The 6,000-nt window shown below is 37.5% G+C and overlaps 1 protein-coding gene across 1 annotated transcript in view; it reads right to left on the minus strand.

Moving 5' to 3' along the window:
• The window catches only part of MBOAT2 (membrane bound O-acyltransferase domain containing 2), a 98,616-nt gene extending 92,902 nt beyond the window's left edge, over positions 1 to 5,714 (minus strand). The window contains exon 1 of the mRNA XM_008069220.1: positions 5,575 to 5,714. The gene's annotated coding sequence lies outside the window, so the exon portion shown is untranslated. The remainder of the gene's footprint in view (positions 1 to 5,574) is intronic.
• Positions 5,715 to 6,000: the final 286 nt, after the last annotated feature.

The raw sequence follows: 6,000 nt of genomic DNA on the forward strand, positions 1-6,000 counted from the left end.
ATGTTGAGTTGTTTTTCCAAATTGAAGGTTTGTAGCAACCCTACATCAAGTCAGTCTCTTGGCATCATTTTTTCAACAGCATGTACTTACTTTGTGTTTCTGAGTCACATTTTGGTAATTCTCATAATATTTAAAATATTTTCATTATTATTATACCTGTTATGGTAAACTGTGATTAGCAATCTTTGATGTTACTCTTATAATTGTTTTGGGGCACCACAAACTATGCCCACAAAAGATGACAAACTTAACTGATAAATGTGTGTGTTCTGACTGCTCCACCAACTAGCTGTTCCCCAGTCTCAGGCTTCCCTATTGCTTGAGTTCCAACAATATTGCACTACAGGTCGATTAATAACCTTACAATGGCCTCTAAGTATTTAAGTGGTAGAAAGAGCTGCACACCTCTCACCTGAAATTAAAAACTAGGAATTATTAAGCTTAGTAAGGAAGGCACTTTGAAAGCTAAGGCAGGCTGAGAGCTAGGTCTCTTGAGCCAAACAGTTATACTGCGAATGCAAAGAAAATGAAAAGTGCTCCTTTAGTGAACACACAAATGAAAGGAAAGTAAAACAGCCTTATTGCAGATGTAGGGAAAGTGTAGTGGTCTAGACAGAAGATCAAACCAGTCACAACATTCCCTTAAGCCAAACCTAATCTAGATCAGGGCCCTAACTCTCTTCAATTCTCTGAAGGCTGAGAGAGATGACGCTCCAGAAGAGTTTGAGGCTAGCAGAGGCTGACTCATTACGTTTAAGGAAAGAAGCCATCTCCAGAAGCTGTAGCAAGTTATCCAGAAACACTAGCTAACATCACTGATGAAGTGACTATGCTAAACACAGAATTTCAATGTAGACAAAACAGTCTTCTATAGAAAGAAGACACCATCTAGGACTGTCATAGCTAGAAAGGAGAAGTCAATGCCTGGCTTCAAAGTTTCAAAGGACAGGCTAACACTCTTGTTAGGGGCTTATGCAGCTGGTGACTTATAGTTGAAGCCAATGTTCATTTACCATTCCAAAAACCATGGGGCTCTTAATAATTATGCTAGCCGGGCTTGGTGGCTCAGCCTGTAATCCCGCGCCTTTGGGAGGCTGAGGTGAGTGGATTGCCGGAGCCCGCGGGTTCGAGACCCGCCTGGGCAGGGAGACCTCATCTCTACAATAAATAAAAAAAAATCAGCCGGGCATGGTAGCGCGTGCCTGTAATTCCGGCTACTCAGAAGGCTGAGGTGGAAGGATCGCCGGAGCCCAGCAGGTCGAGGCTGCGGTGGCCGGGAGCGGCCACTGCACTCCAGTCTGGGCGACAGAGTGAAACTCCAACTCAAAAAAAAAAAAAAAAAAAATAATAATAATAATTATGCTAAATATATTCTGCCTGTGCTCCTGAAAAGTAACAACAAAACTTGAATGACAACACATCTGTTTTCAGCCTGGTTTACTGGACACTTTAAGCCCACTGTTGAGACCTACTGCTCAGGAAAAACAAAAACAAAAAAAGAATTCTTTCAAATTATTACTGTGCATTGACAATGCTCCTGGTCATCCAAGAGCTCTGAAGGCAATGCACATCCAGGAGATGACTACTGTTTTCATGCCTGCTAACACAACATCCTTTCTGCAGCCCACAGATCAAGGAATAATTTCAATTTTCACATCATATTATTCCAGAAATACATTTTGTAAAGCTATTGATGCCATAATAGTGATTACTCTGATGGATCCGGGGAAAGTAAATTGAAAATCTTCTGGAAAAGATCCACCAACCTAGAAGCCATTAATAACATTCATCATTCATGGGAGGAGATCAAAATATCAACATCAACAGAGTTTGGAAGAAGTTGATTCCAGCCTTCATGGATGACTTTGAGGGATTCAAAACCTCTGCGGAGGAAGGAATTGCAGATGTGGTGGAAATAGCAAAAGAAGTAGAATTAGAAAAAGAGTGTGAAGATGTGAGTAAACTGCTGCAATCCCATGACAAAACTTCAACAGACTGAGGAGGTGCACCAAAGAAATAAGCAAATAAAGTGTTTACTTGAGATGGAGTCTACTCTTGGGAAAGATGCTATGAACACTGTTAATATAATAAAGGAATTAGAATATCACATAAACTTAATTAATAAAGCAGTGGCAGAGTTTAAGAGGATTGACTCTAATTTTGAGAGAAGTTCTATTGTGAGTAAAATACTATCAAACAGCATCACATGTTACACAGAAATCTTTTGCTAAAGGAAGAGTCAATCAATGTGGTAAACTTCATTATTGAGTTACGTTAAGAAACTACTACAGCCACATTAACCTTCAAGAACCACCACCCTAACCAGTCAGCAGCCATCAACATCAAGGCAAGCCGCTCTACCGGTAAAGAGATTACAACTTGCGGAAGGCGCTGACGATTGTTACTACTTTTAGCATAAAATATTTTTCAATTAAAACATAATTTCATTATGTTTTAGATATAATGAAATTACACGCTTATTAGATAACAGTATAGGGCAAACATAACTTTTATAAGCACTGTGATATCAAAAATATCAGTATGACTTGCTTTATTACAATATTCACTTTTCTGTGGGTGGTCTGGAACTGAACCTACAATATCTCCAAGGCATGCCTATATACTGGGGGTGCCAAAAAAATATAGACACATTTTAAGAGATATTATCTATGTATTACTTTTCCAAGTTGGACTGAATTATAGTAGCAATGTGTAGTATGACATTTGCTCAAAAGATGGCATTAATCAAATGAATGTTAGCGTCACCATGCTACAGGCAGGACAAAGAAAATGATGGAAGCGTGGCTTTCACTTGAGGACAGCAAGACCATTTTGAAGTGGTATTTGAAATTTGAGAATATTGTGAAGGCATGAGTATGCATGAGTATGCATGAGTATGCATGAGACATGAGTATGCATGAGGAAGGCATGAGTATGCAACAGGACTTCCAACACGCTTAACAACTGCACACATTCGTGACAAGTTTGAGATGCATGGTACTGTGTGTGATGTGCACAAGGAAAGATCCAAGAGGTCCTGCACAGCAACAAGTGTGCAAAAGTTCACCAATATCAGAAGTGTCTGGACACTGATGGTAACCACTTTGAGTAGCTCCTGTAGTTGCAGAAGTCAACGTGACTTGTATTCATCTTGTTATTGATATATATTGAATATTACAATTTTAATACAACTTTTTCCTTTCTTAAAATGTGTATACATTTTTTTGGCACCCTTTGTAATTACAGAGTATGAGCATGTGTTCCAAAAGGAGGATGTCAAAATCAATAGCAGATATGATCACTTTGAGTCTACCAAAAAAAAAAAGTGCTAAAATAAAAATCAAAAGAATATATTCCCATTAGCTAATTTCACTTAGCAGAGAGTTATTTTACACATAGTACAGAGGCACAATCCCTCTTCCCAAAGAAAGGGATACAAAAAGGTTTCTCTTTTACAAGAACAGAAAACTCATTAAAAGAAATCCTAGTTATCACATATAATTTAAAATACTTAGTACTTCTTGACATTAACATCAGGTTACTTGGACACTGTGTTATAGAAACCATCCAAGAAGGATTCATAGCATGAGAACATTTTCTCAGTAAAATAATTCTGAGTAAAGAGATTCATCCTCACCTTTGGCAGTGTCTCCATGTTACACAACTATAGGAAATACTAATCCCATGTTAATCCTCTGCTCCTAGAGACCACAAAGCCCTGGAGTTGGCCAACATGAACTATAATCCTTCCCCAACCCCTCATGAAAATATGCTATCCGGCCAGGCTCTGTGGCTCAGCCTGTAATCCCAGCACTCTGGGAGGCTGAGGCAAGTGGATTGCCTGAGCCCACGGGTTCAAGACCCAGTCAGGAAACTTGGCGAGACCTCGTCTCTACAATAAATAAAAAATTAGCGGGGTGTGGTAGCGTGCACCTATAGTTCCGGCTACTTGGAAGGCTGAGGTGGAAAGATCGCCGGAGCCCAGCAGGTTGAGGCTGCAGTGGCTGGGAGCGTACCACTGCACTCCAACCTGGCGACAGAGTAAGACTCCAACTCAAAAAAAAAAAAAGAAGAAAGAAAGAAAACAGAAAATATGCTATCCAAATATATACTGAATACCAAAGTTATTTAGGAATGAAATGTATAGACTGGGATATGCTTTAAAATACTCTAGAGAAATAAACTGGAGAATGGATAAAATAAGAATAGTGGAATTTTGATAATTACTGAAGCTGATTGTAATAGGCATTTGAGGGTTCACTCTGTACTTTTGTGTTTGAAAAGTTCTATAATAAATTTTAAACATATATATACATCCCACGCCATGATTTATGAGAAGTTTAAATAGTTATCACCTTAAAAACCTTTAAAAAAAAAACTTAATGCTATAAATTTGATGTCAAAAAAGCAAAAAAGACTATACTTAAATCTTATTTAAGAGATCATACTTAAATCTCATAAACTTACCTACCATGGGCAGTACATATCAGAGATAGTATGGTAAAAAGGTAGAGACTGAATAAATTATCTTTGGTTGATTTTTCATGAGTTTCTAGGAAATATCTGCAATTGTGAGAGGCAAAAACCAGACTAAGAAATATCAGTGTATTCCAACTCTCATAAGAAAAAAATCCTAGAATACACATGCGTTATCAAAGTTCCTTAGACGCTACACTCCACAACAGAAGCTGCTAAAGCACAGACCAAGTGAGTATAATATTCCACTCAAAGAATTTTCATCTCAAACAATAATTTGCAGAAAGGCAAGCCTAGAAGTCCTTAAGTGTGAGTAGGCAAACACTGCAGCAAATGAGCAAGCAGCGTAAGTGCTCACTTAAGGAAAACTCAAGAAGAAATCACAAAGAAGTCCTTCCATTGAGAGGCTCTGCTGCTTTGCCAAGAGAATGTGCTCTTCTGATTTATTCCATCATGTAAAGCTATAGTTATCTGTAATAAACAAGAAGTATAGTATTTCTGTATTTAAAGCTTTTGGGTAGCCCTGACAATCAAGAAGAAGAGCTAACAAGAAAATACATACCCCCATATGAAGGGTCATAAAGAAAAGCTTTCCATCATAAATAATTCTTCCCCATTGAGAACAACAAACAAATGAACAAACACAAAATCTCTTTTTACTAATGGCAGGATTGAAAAAATAGCAACAGTGTTCTATCAATAGGCTTTACCAGACTCTTAAAAGTTACATGCACAGAGAAAAAATAAGCCACAAACAAAAAGAACAACAAAAAAATGTAATCGCTTATCTGTTTTGGCATAAAAAATTGACAAAACAGGTGAAAAGAACTCACGACAGAATAAAATGCCTTTATAACTTTTTTCATGTTCATTTTCATGAACTATAAATAAATAATTCCCCTCTAAGACCATTCTAAAGAGAGAGCCCATTTCCCATCATTTTTTTGTATTAAAAATAAAAATTTTAACGTTGGCATTGAGAGAACATTTTTAAGTAAACATAAGAACGAAACCCTACATAATTTATCTCTCTACACATTCAGTTCTTAAATATTTCCAAATAGTCTTCATTTTAAAATGACCAAAATAATTACTTACCATCCAAAGCAAAAAAGTGCAAGATAAAGGCCCAAAAGGGTAGCAACTACATGTCTTATAAAAGAACTAGTTTTGCTTGAACGTAGATAAGTTCGAAACCAAATGGCTGCTAGCAAGGCAAAGAGTTGGCACACTACAAAGTTGACCTGTAAAGAAAAATTAAAATTTCATATTAGCAACACAGATGTAAATTTTCATATGATGTTACACTGAAATTCTCAGGACAAAAACACCAAGATTATATAAAATTAACATCTTCTAGTTTACAAAAAACAAAAATCAGGGACCCTCCCAAGGATGAACCTCAAGTTCAAAGCAATGAGCCAAAGCCCTGTACTGTCTGTGCTATACCTGGCAGGGCACAGATGGTAACCATGTGGGTAAAGGCATGGAAGGACACCTGGAAGGGCCTAGAAGACACCGGTG

The sequence above is a fragment of the Carlito syrichta genome, unplaced genomic scaffold (genome assembly GCF_000164805.1).
Source record: "Carlito syrichta isolate Samal-C Ts95f unplaced genomic scaffold, Tarsius_syrichta-2.0.1 Scaffold311867, whole genome shotgun sequence".
NCBI lineage: Eukaryota > Metazoa > Chordata > Mammalia > Primates > Tarsiidae > Carlito > Carlito syrichta.